This window comes from Trichosurus vulpecula, chromosome 5, assembly GCF_011100635.1.
Source record: "Trichosurus vulpecula isolate mTriVul1 chromosome 5, mTriVul1.pri, whole genome shotgun sequence".
Taxonomy (NCBI): Eukaryota; Metazoa; Chordata; class Mammalia; order Diprotodontia; family Phalangeridae; genus Trichosurus; species Trichosurus vulpecula.
The window spans coordinates 33,148,985-33,163,834 of record NC_050577.1 but is presented as its reverse complement, the minus strand read 5'-3'; the positions used below and the strand labels follow the sequence as shown (position 1 = coordinate 33,163,834).

General features: G+C 38.9%; 1 protein-coding gene across 1 annotated transcript in view; it reads right to left on the bottom strand.

Moving 5' to 3' along the window:
- Nucleotides 1-14,850, bottom strand: part of ZNF385D (zinc finger protein 385D) — a 284,531-nt gene that overhangs the window by 257,252 nt on the left and 12,429 nt on the right. The gene's annotated exons all lie outside the window — the stretch shown is intronic.

Here is a 14,850-nt window from a genome sequence, read left to right as displayed (position 1 = left end):
TTTGCAGTTTCATGTGTTATCTTTTTAAAAAAAAATTATACTATATTATGGAAATACTTGTTTTATTCCATAAATTAAAAATAAAATAAATTTATAAATATATACATGAGCATATATATGCACATACATATATACATATGTGTATATGTGTGTATGCACACAAATGGGGGTGTGTGGCAATTTTGCCCTCAGCCAAGTGTCTTAGAGTACACTATACATTGAAATGACTGATTGTGAATATAGATATCATTGATATTTCAATGCAAATATATATATATTTGTGTACATACGTGTGTATGCATATATATGTATGCACACACACTACATACATACACACATATACACACGTATATATATGTGTATGTGGATGTGTATAAAATTAACCCATTTACCCAGAAGCCAAATTGTCCTAAATTTCAACCACCTGGAACTCAAACAAAAACCAATAAATAATCAAAAAAGATTCCTTAGGGGCCAATCCAAAAGGTGTAGACAGTGAATTCTGCTCTATATTACATGCCCACAGAAGTTACACCACAGAAGTTCTTTGCCCTTGCTCACATCTTCTTGACTCTTGATTTACCTTTAATTCTAACCAACCAACTTGTTTGATTTCCAGTTAACAGTCTTTGTCACACATGAATCATCTGTATGCCATCTCCCTTCCCAACAATGGAATATATGAACACAACCAAGAGCAAAACAGACCATGGAGCAGACTCTATACTTTGTGTTCACAGGAAAAGAATCCTTGCCCTCCTCCTCCTAGAGCCCAGGGAATTTTCTGCCCTCTCCCCCAATATATCACTGTATCACACAACTCCACTCTAGCCCCTTCCCCCGATGCCTTCCTTGATATGAGCATGGTACTCAATTCCTTTATTACTACCCCTGTTGACACTAGTACTCATATAGAAAGACTATAGTAGATGTAGTAGAAAGTAGCATCTTAAATTTAGCCAGAATTACAGCCAGTTACAGTGTAAATGGGGGGAGCTAGGTGGTGCAGTGGATAGAGTTCCAGGCCTGGAGTCTGGAAGACCTGAATTCAAACATGGCCTCAGACACTTACTGGCTGTATGACTAAGGCGAGTCACTTAATCCTATATGCCTCACTTTTTTCATTTATAAAATGAACTGGAGAAGGAAAAGAAAAACTACCCTAGTATCTTTGACAAGAAAACCTCAAATTGAGTCACGAAGAGTCGGACATAAATGAAATGAATGAACAACAGAAACAGTGTAACCAGAGTAACCTCATATTAGTAAATTCATTTCAGTCCAACTAAAATTGATTATCTATGTGCTAGTTAAGTCAACAAGCATTTATTGAGCACCTACTAGGTGCTAAGCATTGGCTAAAAAAAAGTCAACAGTCCTTGCCCTAAAGGAACTTGCATTCTATCATGGAAGAGCTAATGCTTACACAGTTTGGTTTATATTTTCTTGTTTTCTTCATTTAATAATAGGGGCCTTTGGGGCAAATAAATTGATTCTACTTTTATTAAGCAAAATGGTGCCTCAAAAAGAGTAATATGTTTGGGATTAAAGGATGTGGGTTCAAATCCTGGTACTGCCATTTACCATATGACTTTACAACATTCCTAACCCTGTTTCTTCATCTGTATAATAAGTGGGTTTGGACTAAATGGCCTAATAGGTCCCTTGGATACCCAGTTCTAAGATGCAAGGATAACTTTTTAAGCACCTACTATGTTTAAAGCAATTGAGTGGTATTTTCATCCACAGGACAACAGATTTACTTACAAACTTTAATAAAAGCAGCTGATATTTATACAGTACTTTGAATTCTCCAACGTACTTTACACATATCACACTTGGACTGGGACTTGAACTTTACAACCCTGCAAGGGATGTAGAGCAGATATCATTATTCTCATTTGACAAATGAGGACACAGAGGCTCAGTCAGATTGAGGAACTTGGACATGATCACACTGCTAGTAAGATTCCCAGGCAGCATTTGAACTCAGGTCTTCCTGACTCCAAGCCGATCATATTATCCACCACATCTATTCTCTCTAAAATAGTAAACTCTGAAATACGTAGGTTCATATAGATGATCCACGTTTGTGAAATATCAGTTGATTAAGGAGCTTGTATTTTGTTTAAATGAAATGAAAACTTGAATGCATTCTCTGATTCATTATGCCTCTTCAAAACAAAGTAAATGAATTCACAGGGTATGTGTGGCTAACGGGCACAACCAATTTAACTTGCTTAAGTCAGTGGGGTTCATCACAACACTGATGAAATAAGTTCCCAACCAATTTGGCTGATTAAAAAAATTAATGACTTGACCATCATAACTGTCAAGGCAGTTGTTCATTCAGCCACAGAGATAATTACCTGATCCTTTGGGGACCCAAGGACCATCAATTCAGATAATTCTAACTGGAGGTCAGCTTGGTGCAATCCTCCACTTTCTTTTGCTGGTGCAAACTGCTGGTACTGCAGCGTAATGATAGCATGATGTAACGTAGTAAATCAATATTTTGAAGGATTCCTGGACAGTATTGCAAAGTCTTTCCTTTTAGGGGAAATGTTTAACCTTGGACTTCTGTACTTGATCCAAATAGGGCATCTCAGCTGTACCCGATATATTGCCAGACAACTTAAATTATTTAAGCTTTCCTTTCCCCACAGTACAAGACTTATTTTGAGAGTAATCAAGAGTGGCCTCTGTGCACTATCTGTGATATTGTAAACTTTGGATCTATGATTCATGGAAAGAGGGGGAGAGTGGGGAGAAAAAAGAAATTGGCATTATGGAAGGAGTAGGAATCCCTGATGTGACATATTGAAAATGTGGGATTTTCCTTAATCCGTCTTTCTCTCCTTGTCCATGCCCCACAACAGATTTTTTAAAAAATCTTTAAATAATGATCCATTTCTAAAAAAAATATAATAGGTGATATTCCTACACTGCAGGAGGAGGAAAATAACATTTTGCACAATGTTATGTCTCCAAATAGGCATTTTTGGATTAGAACAAAAATTTGGTATTTACTCCCAAACTTTCTCCCACCTAATACAATTCAAACAATGTTATAAATATTTGCCATATGCCTGGGCAGAATACACACACACTGACTTCATAATAAGGGTAGGAAGAGAGGTCTTGTTTGTTTTCCTGTCTGCTTCATTTTGTGTTGTTCATTACAATGAAGTCCCTGATGAGAACTTATTTTCTTATGGGTTGCATCCTTTGCATAAAATTCAAAAAAAAGGAAGAAAAAATGACCTAGTCATTTGGGCTTTACTGTACAGTCATTCACTGAAGTCACAGGACTAATTTCTTTTGGTTTGCTTAAAGAGATCTTAAGCTAAATAAACACTTTCAAATATTTGGCTCCAAATTCTGCTTCCCTTCCACCCACTTATTGTCTCTCCACTTTGAACTAGACAAAGTACTTAAAATAAGCAAAACTGGGAAAAACATTACTGAGAGATGACCAAAAAGTTTTAGTCTAAAAAAAAATTAGATTTCACACATCTGCAAGAGCAAAGGCTGAAGACATTATATGCTAGAAGTATTTCAACTTCCTTCCCATAGGGACATAGGTTGAAAGCACAAGAAATTTCTGAGCCATCTAACCCAATGCATACATGAAGTCCATGAATGGTTTGGATAGTTGTCGTCTAGTCTTTACTTGAAAAATTCAGCCACCTCCTACCAAGAACTAAGTCTAATTTTGGAAATCTCTGTTATTAGGAAGAAAGGAGCCCTTTCTGCTTCCAGGTCGCTTTCCGTATTTACGTTTCTCTTTACCTCTACTGATATGGCCCCTCGACAAATTTTTTTTTCCCCAAAAGTAGGCTGGGGATGTTCAATAATATTAGAGAAAGTGTCCAGGGTGGTCAGGCCACTGCCACATCTACCCTCAGCAATCCCTCTGGAGAAATTCTTATTTGCCCCCATAAATTTTCAGCTAATGTCTGGTTATTTAATGTCTCACACTAGTCCAATCTTGAATACAAGAGAAGCAAACGTGTATACAAAGATGGAGGGAGATGGGAAATATGAGGAAAAGGTGGCTTTCATTCCATAATAGCGAATATTTAAGTAGCACTTATTATGTTCCAGTTACCTAGCTAAACACTTGAAAATCGTTGGAACAACCCTAGGAAGTAGGTGGTATTATTTTTCCCCATTTTACAGATGAAGAAGTTGAGGCAAATAGAGGTTAAGTGTCTTTCCTATGGTCAATATAGCTAGTAAGAGTCTGAAGCAGGAATATACCTATTAAGGTTCTGAAGCAGAAATTAAAATTTACTCATGCTTTCCCAACTCCAAGAACAACTTTCTAGCCACTGTACAACCTAGACATTGTAAGAAGCAGCTTGTCATGATGAATAAGGCACTAGACTTGGAGCTGGGAATCCCTGGGTTTAAATACCACATCAGACATTTAGTTTTACTCTAGAAAAGTCATTTAACATCCCCTACCCTGTTTCTTTGTCATGCAGTCAGTAGCGCCTACCTGATGTCCAACTCTCTATGACCCCAATTGGGTTTTCTTCGAAAAGATACTGGAGTGGTTTGCCATTTCCCTCTCCAACTCATTTTACAAATGAAGAAACTGAGGCAAACAGGATTAAGTGACTTACCCAAGGTCACACAGCTAGTAAGTGTCCGAGGCCAGAATTGAACTCAGGATGATAAATCTTCCCGACTCCAGGTCCAGCGCTATATTCATCGTGTCACCTCACTGCCCATTAAAAGGAGCAATACACATAAAGTCCTTTGCATATCCTAAAGCTCTATGAAAATGTCGTTTGTTTCTATTAAACACTTGCACAGGAGGAAACAACAACTTGACGCTCTTGGCTGAGGCTACATATCTTTTTGGCTTCTTCCTCTTCATCAAATGAAGCAATCCGTTTAGTGAGAGCACACAAATCTCCTGGGTAGTTAGACAAAGCCAGTGATCCTCACAGCCACACTTGTCCATGTGGCTCTCTCCCTGCCAAAATGCGGGCCCAGGCTTAATATTCCAGAGGAGTCCTTCACTCACTGTTCGTTGTTTATCACTGATATTTGCCCACTACGCATGCATGCCAGGCTCCCGCCATGTTTGAAGAGCAGGCCAAGCAAGCATGGCTGCCAGATTCGGTTTTCAAAAGGCCAAAACTTGACACAATTTCTTGCCTCTGTACCCAACAAGCCCAGTATTCATAACTGTTCTTTATATTTCCATTTCTATTCCTGTTACTACTAGTATGGAACACCACAGTTTAGGATTACGACTTCTGATAATACTTTATTTATTGTCTAGTGAAATAGCAGAATGAGTTCATGTTTTTGGAACTGTTAGTATCCAATCACATCTATAGTCACCAGCTAGATTATAAAATCCAGTATCTTTTGCTTAAAAAATAAAAAAGGTTAAATTTCATGTTACTTTCCTAAGGCAGTTCCCAAAGGTAGCAAAATAGCTTTAAATTACAATTTTGAAAATATCACTTTTAATTTTAACAAAACATCTATGTGCAACCTAGATTCAACCTGAGATATTGGATAGAGCATTGAGCCTAGAGAGAAGATGACCTGGGTTCAAATCTCATTTCTTATACTTCCCATTTGAGTGACCATTGGTAAGTCAATTAACCTTTATAAACCTCAGTTTCCTTTACTGAAAAATGGGGTTTTTAAGAGCTCCTTCCTCACAGAGGTGGCATGAATTTCAAGTGAGTTCATATGTAGAAAGATTTTACAAAAGTTACAGAGAAATATAAATACGTGTTACTGATTGTTAGGACTAGGCTTCAGTGATTTATTACCATGTCTGTTGATTCATTTGCTAAGTCATAGGAATCATAAGCAGACTCATCTGCATTTGGAAACAGGTTGATGGCTGTAAAACAAATCTGTCACCAACTACTATATTCAGTTGTTTGTCAGACCATTTCAGTACACTATTCCATCAAAGCTTTCAAAAGTCCCATCTAGAAGGACTCCTAACTTCTGGGCCATGCCCTTTGCCTCTCACCACAGTATGAGTTTAATCACAAAGGGAATGAGGGGTTCACAAGAATCTGTAAATAATTTATCATTCCTTTTAGAAAAGTCCCTCTAAAGTATCTCTTTTATTATTGCCTCACAGAAGCATCCGGTTCACATATTAAGAAAGTTGTGACCCTGTTTGCTTCAGTTTCTTCATTTGTCAAATGAGCTAGAAAAAGAAATGTCAAAGCTCACCAGTATGTCTGCTAAGAAAACCCCAAACGGGGTGATGAAGAGTTGGAAATGCCTGAAACAACTGACAACAACATCATTCTCTGTCCCTCATAGGACAGCTTCCCCACTGATGGTGAACCTAAGTTCAATTATGAAAAATCAGTTACTTGCTTCCGAGGATGAATGGAGAAAACATGCCCTGATGACTCCAATCTTCTCTTGGAGGTTTTCTGAATTCTAGGTTGGATAGACAGTGTAGCACAGTAGGAAAAATTCTAAGTTTGGAAGGAGAGAACCTGAGTCAAATCCCATCTCTGCTCCTTACAACCTGTACATGTTTGGGCAAAACACTTAAACTCCCAAGGCTTCCACGTCATTGTATATAAAATGGAGCATTAGTTTACAGCAGATGATGCCAGATTCCTTCTGACTTTAAATCAATGATCCCAAGTGATGTAGAATATCACTGTGGACCACATAAGACCAACCCACCCCCAACCCAGCCCTGAGAAGTCCCTAAAATTAAAGCAGCCAGAGCAGCGAATAAGAAAAAACTACCTGGGAAAACATGAATGAAAACTCAACCCACCATAGGTGAGACAACACAAGCTTGGTACCTTACCTTCTGCTCTCTTCTTTATTCTTTCCTACAACACCATGGAACTCTCACAATGACTGGCCCAGTCTGACCAGCACACCAGGGGCAAAGGCTAAGCAGGCCTACATACCTGGAGAGTGTCCCCATGCTCATTTCTAGTGGCCAGCTAGAGAGGGGCTTCTGTGTTCCTATCTTCCCTGCACACATGCAGATCAAGCCTTCTAGCCCATGGACCTGACTTTCAGGCTCCACTCAAACTAATGCTAACAGATTTTATTTTCATAACCCACAGGTTTCATGTCCCTGTGTCACTGCATTTCATCACCAGGGGCCAAAATCCAGCACTCTGCATTGCTCCAGAGATGTCAATACCCTGATGCCAATCAATAACAGGCAAAATGCTAGTGGCTGGACTTCTCTCAGATTTTCAAGTATTAGCTTATCTCTGATGCCATGTTTTGGGTGCTGGCACAATGGTAGGGAAAAAAACAACTCTGATGTCTACTCAAGGTTCAAGTTTTTAATCATTTAGTACCAAGAGAAACTGCAAAAAGCAGTCTTTGGCAGAATGCTTCTTTGGCAATCTCTCAGGATTCTTTTGTCTGGAAAACTTCTCACCAATCAGTCTCCATTGTTATTGAGTAGGGAAGGAAGAAAAGAAGGAAGGAAGGAAGGAAGGAAGGAAGGAAGGAAGGAAGGGAGGGAGGAGAGAGGGAGGGAAGGAAGGAGAGAGGGAGGAAGGGAGAGAGGAAAGAAGGAAGCATCTATATTACAGTTCCTACTTCTAGGCAATGTGCTAAATGCTTTATAAATATTATCTCATGTGATGCCCACAACAGCCCTGAAAGCTAAGTGCTATTATTATCCTATTTTACAGTTGAGGAAACTGAGGCAAATTGAAGTCGATTTGAAGTAAGTGGCTGAGGCCAGATTTGAGCACGTCTTTCTGTCTCCAGGCCCCACACTCTGTCCACTTTCCTTAAGTGATAATATGTCTAGTGCAAAGGCAGCATTTTGAATCTCCTCTTAAACGACAGGAGCCCATGACACCTTCCCACGTGGTACCATACACATCTCAAGAAATAAAGAGTCATCTTCCTCCTGCCCCCTTCCAAACTGAACCAGAAAAAACTGTTGTATAACTTCATGGAGGCCATGGATAGAAAAAAAAGTGTCCTAGAGCCTTGTGATTTATATCTTAACAACTTACACAGTTCTTTCTGGAAATTTCCTGGTTCCTCAAGGCCAGAGACGCAGCAATGTCCCTGGGACAAACTAAGACACCTGCTTCTTGAAAGGAGGAACAGCTCTCCATCACTCTTGTGTGGAGCCGGTACTGGTCAAAGGAAAAGTGACCCCTAAGGAAACATTTATCTGGTTAGCTAGTGTGTGAGGTTAAAAAAATGTAAGTCACTCCCTAGACTTTTTTAGATCAAAATCATAAAATATCAGAGGTGGAAGAGACCATTTAGTCCATTGTTTCTTAACCTGGGGACTGTGAACTATGAACTTAAGTGTGTGTACATGTGTGTGTTTGTGTGTACGTATGTGTGCATTCATGTGTATGTTTATGCACATAGTATATTATATATACACATGTATATTATACATATATATAAAATTACAATTTAATATAATTGACTTCCTTTGTAGCCCTATATATTTTCTTTCATGCTTAAAAAATAACATTATTCTGAAAAGACGCCTGTGGGCTTAAGCAGATTGCTTTAGGGGCCCACATCATTAAAAAGGTTAAGGAATTCACGATCTAATCCAATCTTCTCATTTTTACAGATGAGAAAACAAGAGTGCAGGTAAATACAATCGTCAAATCTCAGAGTTGGAAGACCTCCCAGGTTTTTCCATCCCAACCCTAATTTGCCAATAGCTTTCTCTCCAAAAATCCCATCAAATGGGCATCCAATCTTTTTTTAAAGGTTTCCAAGGAGGGGGAACCCATCACCTCCCACGTAAGTCTATTCCACTTTTGGATAGCTCTAGGATTTTGGGTTTCCTTTCCTAGAACATAAACATGCCTCTATGCAACCCCCAGCCATTGTTCCCAGATCTTCCCTGGGGAGCCAAGTCTGTTGCCTCTTCCACATGAAAGGCCTTTCAGGTTATTGACGACATCTGCCATTCCACTCCCCACAGCTGCAACCACAAGTCTTCCACTCTCTAGAATAAGCATCCCTCCCTCATTCATTTAATTAGCCTTCATATACCAAGCTTGGGCACTATATTATTGTTCTCCTTGCAAGTTGACATCAAGTCACTAATGAGTAGATTTACATGGTTATCACTCTAGTGACCAGTTCAGAATCTACATTATTGCTCTGCTATCCAGCCTATGTCTCTCCATCATGTCATCAAAGATCACATTAGACACTCTATCAAATGCTCTGCTTAACAAAGAGCATTGCATGGAAGAAATTACTGCCTTTGGTTACTAGAAACAGGAGCCATAGATGATAATTTTAAGTGTGAAAATATGCTACAGTGGTGTCAGATTCAAATAGAAATGGATCCTTGAGCTGCATATTGACTTCGAAAACCAAAAATTACCATCATCTATGTTGTATTGTATCTTTATTTGCTTTGTTAAAATTTACCAAAAAAAATATTTTAAACTTGTTCCCCAGGCACTTGGAAGTTTTGCAGGCTTCCTGCCAGTACAAGTTTGACACCTTTGGTTTACTAGATACTGCTGAGAATTTATATGAAAAAGTGTGCCTTAGTCAGGCACCCAGGGAAAGTCAACTTGAAATGTATATTTTCATTGTTATTGCTGAAAAAAAAAAGCTATACAGAGGGTTAAGGGTACATTTAAGAGAAGTGGTGAAAATAAGGGTTAGGTAATTTTAAGTGGAAGAAGGAAGTTTTCACCCAATATTAGCATCTTATTGGAAAACATTTATTAGCCTAATATTGTTTTGAATTTTCCCACCCACCTTGGCATTATTTAGGGGAAAAAATAGATAAGGTATACTTTCGGGGCTGAGTATCTTGGGCTTGGGAGGAAGTCCTAAATCCCATACAAGTGACTTCATTTTTTTCTTAAGGTTATAAAATTTTGAAAGGCTGAATGATTTAGGTGAAATAGGGCTAGGTAAGGAACCAGAAAATCTAGATTTCATTTTTTTCCCTCAGAGGTCAAATATCTGAGTTATCATGGGGAAATCATTCAACTTCTCTGTTCATCAGTTCTCTTATTAAACAAAGGGGTTCACCCACATCAGAGGCTCTTAACCTTCTTGAGTGTCATTCACCCATTTGGCAATCTGGTGAAGCTAATGTATCCTTTCTCAGAATAATGTTTTTAAATAATTGAAAAAAGGATGAATTTTAGTTAGGGATTAGTGTAACTAAAATAATTATGAACCTTTGTTTTCTACGTAATTTCTGAAGATGCTTCAAGTGTTAGGATCAAATCATCTTACCTAAAAAAATTCAAAATAAAAACAGAATCCCAGACCTAGCACATGGTTATTTTAATACATGTATGACTGATAGGAATAGCCTACTGGTAAATTCTCATGTTGACCAATGATGATAATGCTGAAAGGCAAGTTAATGAAAAATCACTAAAAATGCTCAATTCGACACTGATGGCGTCAGAGCGCTCTGGGATGGAATAAACAACTTTTTCTGGAACCGAAAAGACTGAGTCAGGAAGTAAACATTAATTTCCAGTTACTCCCTGAATGTGCTATGGTGGACCTGTCATTTGACCCACCAAATTGAGTCATACTCTGAAGGATTAGTTGATTGGACCAAGTATCCAAAGTTGACTGAGGAATGAAATTGAAGTCACCCTCCAACCTTGTCCATGAGTCCAAATGGATAGTTTCTAAAAAGAGTCAGAGAACCTGATAATACTGTTGGTTCAACATCAGCTGCTTGACGTTAACCAAGGGCATGGATTTACATGATGTACTTTCTTTGGTTGATTTCTGTTTTGCATTATGAACTCAGGATTCGTCCTGACCACACCCTAGGTTTGAATTCTTGCCTTGTTTATAGAATGTTCATGGTGGACTAAAAGGAACACTTAATTTTGAGGCTGGAGACAGGATAGCTCAGTTTGCTAACCTTTGTGAATGTCAATCTATATACAATCAACCAGTATTTATTAAACTCTTATATACCAAGCACTCCTAGGTCCTGAAGATAAATGTACCAAATAATGAAGTCGTATTCATGGCAAAGAGCTTACAATCTAATAGCAAGGCAATTTACTTCCTTGTGCTTCAGTTTGCTCATCTGTAACATGACCAGATGGAGTTGACCTAGTCCAAGAGTCCTTTCCAGCTCCCTATCAGTGATCCAATCACCCTAAGTCAGTGAACTGCTCTGGGTCAAAGTTTCATCTTCAGCAAAATGAGGAGAGTGGCTTGTCTGAATCACCTCCATTTCCCTTCAACTTCCCCATCTCACAGGAGCCTTTGCTTGTTATCCTACTTCCTGGTCTTAGTCTTTTTCCCTCCTTTGGACCCTTAATTCCTTGCTGGCTCAACTCATACTTCTTCCTCCCATTTTCCACCCCTGCTTCCTGGTGCTCAGTACTGTCACTTGACTTGTAGATTCACAAATGACACCTTAACATTGGCATGCCCTTCCCCTAATCTGTCCCTGTATCTTCCACTAAGATAATCAATTCATGTTTGAGATGAAAACAGAGAGGGCTTCCTTAGCAACAATAATTTTCTCCAGTGTGTTAGTGAGTGAATATTACCTGATGTCAGGAAGAAAAGAAGTAGATTTTTCCTTTCCCTCTCTTCCCCCTCCCCCCCACTCTGTTTCCAGAGGCCAGATTATAATTGGATCCAGGGCAGAATCTTTCTCCCAGTTGTCAGTAGCCTTTGTCAGTAGCCTAAGCAGGTTCTGGCTCTGATATTATCTCACAGCACATGGCCAAGAGAGAGGCATGGACGAGCAACATGGTGGGTCACAAGGGACCAACCACTTAACCTCCTGACAAATGACAGAGGACACAAAGTCTCCCTCTCTCTGACTCATGCATTATGGAAGCAGAGCAGCCCTATTCAAAGAACTGTTCCACACTTTGCAAAGGAAAATCTGGCCCACTGAATAAAAAGCCAAGGAAAGCATTCCTCCAAAGGTTTATAGAAACCTGCTTGCCAACACATGACTCAGAGAATTAGGCGAGAAAATGTTCTGTGCCATTCTACTAAGTAGTTATGTGACCTTGGATAAGTCATCCAACTGCTCTGGGCTTCTGTGTACTCAACTGTGAAATGAGGAGGTTGGATCAGAGGATCTCTGAAAATCCCTCATAGTGCTCAAATTCTCGGTTTCTCATTATTCAGCATGTAGAGTTCCACAGTGCTGTGTTCAGCATCTGTGATCTCATTGGCCAGTATTCCATTCAGTCCTTGTAAAGTTATTTAAAAAAGGGCCGTCCTTTAAGCTGATGCACAGCTAAATCTCATTAGAACCTCAAATGCATATGTCTGAAAAGTGATTGAAGACAGCATATCTCCCTAACCCCTCCTCATCCCCTTCTTGCTTGGGAAGGCCTTGGAGCAAGGCAGACTTTGAGCTCAAAATACGACCAGATCCAGGGCTAGAAGGGGTTTTGGTTATTCTAGGGGGTAGAATGGAGTCCCAGGGAGGTCAAATGACTTGTTCAAAGTCACACGGGGGCAAGTATAAAATGATAATGATAAGAATAATAGATGATGATGATTATAATAGTGAAAATAGCTAACATTTATGTAGCACTTTAAAGTTTGCAAAGCACTACATATATGTAATATATATATATATGTAATATATATAATATATATATACATGTTTGTGTGTCTATATGTGTGTGTGTGTGTGTGTGTGTGTGTGTGTGTGTGTATAAAACAGCCCTGGGAGGTATTGCTATTTTCCCCATTTTACAACTTAGGAAACTGAGGCTGGGAGGGGTTAAGTGACTTGCCCCAGAGTTATACAGCTAGTAACTATTTGAGCCAGGCTTCAAACTCACTTCTTCCTAACTTTGAGTTTGACACTGTGAGCTGTAGCAAAATGAGGGGAGGAAGATCTTTGACCAGATACCTACTTTTTTTTTTCCTTTTGCTTGATTCTGATAACACTTTCAGGATTTATTCCTGACCATGGAATGATTGTTGGGGCAAATAGATGTAAAAATCCAAGGTGGAATTTGAATCCAGATGCTCTGGCCCCAGAGTCAAGACTCTTCCCACTTTCCTCCGCTGCTTCATGTGGTTCTAAGACCACTTGATTTTGCTAGGACTCTACGTGGTGTAAAGGATAGAGGGCTGGGCCTGGTGTCAGGAAGACCTGAGTTCAAATTTGGCCTCAGACACTTACTAGCTATATGACCCTGGGCAAGTCACTTAATGCTGTTTGCCTCAGTTTCCTCATATGCAAAATGAGCTGGAGAAGGAAATAGCAAATCACTCCAGTAGCTTTGCCAAGAAAACCCTAATTGGGCCAAACTAATATAATAAAAATAACAATTTTACCTAAATTAATTTACTTATTCAGTGCTATACCAATCGAACTACCAAAAATTATTTTACAGAGCTGGATAAAATAATAACAAAATTCATCTGGAAGAACAAGAGGTCTAGAATATCTAGGGTATTAATGAAAAGGAATGCTAGGGAAGGTGGCCTAGCCATACCAGGTATTAAACTGTACTATAAAGCAGTAGTCATCAAAACTACGTGGTACTGGCTAAGAAAAAGAGAGGTGGATCAGTGGAATAGGTTAGGTATACAAGACACAGTAGTCAATGACTATAGCAATCTACTCTCTGATAAACCCAAAGAATCCAGCTTCTGGGCTAAGAATGCACTATTTCACAAAAACTGATGGGAAAATTAGAAGATGGTAGGGCAGAAACTGGTTATAGACCAATATCTTACACCACATACCAAAATAAAGTCAAAATGGGTTCATGATTTAGGAATAAAGGCTGATACTATAAGCAATTTGGGAAAGCAAGGAATAGTTTACCTATCAGATTTATGGAAAAGCAAAGAATTCATGACACAAAAAGAGACAGAGAGCATTATAAAATGCAAAACAGATAATTTTGATTATGTTAAATTGAAATGTTTTCATATAAAAAAGCCAATGCAACAAAGATTAGGAGGGAAGCAGAAAACTGGTAGAAAATATTGACAACCAGTGTCTCTGATAAAGGCCTCATCTCTAAAATATACAGGGAACTGAGTCAAATTTATGAGAATACAAGTCATTCCCCAATTGAGAAATGATCAAAGGATATGAACAGGCAGTATTCAGAGGAAGAAATTAAAGATATCTATAGGCATATGAAAAATGCTCGAAATCACTACTGATTAGAGAAATGCAAATCAAAGCAACTCTTAGGTACCCACATCTCTCCTGTCAGATTGGCTAAAATGACAAAATAGGAAAATGATAAATGCTGGACAGGATGTGGGAAAATTAGAACATTGTTACATTGCTGGTGGAGTTGTGAACTGATCCAGCCATTTTGGAGAGCAATTTGGAACTATGCCCAAAGGGCTATAAAAATATTCATACCCTTTGACCCAGCAATACCACTTCTAGGGTTGTATCCCAAACAGATCACACAGTGGGAAAAGGACCCATATGTACAAAAATATTCATAGCATCTCTTTTTGTAGTAGCAAAGAATTGGAAATCAAGGGGATGCCCATCAATTGGGGAATGGCTGAACAAGTTTTGGTATATGAAGGTAATGGAACACCATTGTGCTACAAGAAATGGGGATGATACATACTTCATAATAACATGGAAAAACCTACACGATATAATGCTGAGTGAGTGGAGCAGAACCAGGAGAACATTATACACAACCACAGATATATGGATTCTGTGATGACTAACCCTGATGGACTTTGCTCTTCTCAGCAATAGAAGGTGCAAAGACAACTCCAAAGGACATGACGGAGAGAGCTATCTACATCCAGAGAAAGAACTATGGAGTATGAATGCAGATTGAGACATACTGCTTGCTCTCCTTTTTTTCCCTTTGATTTTTTTTTCTCTTTTGTTTGTTT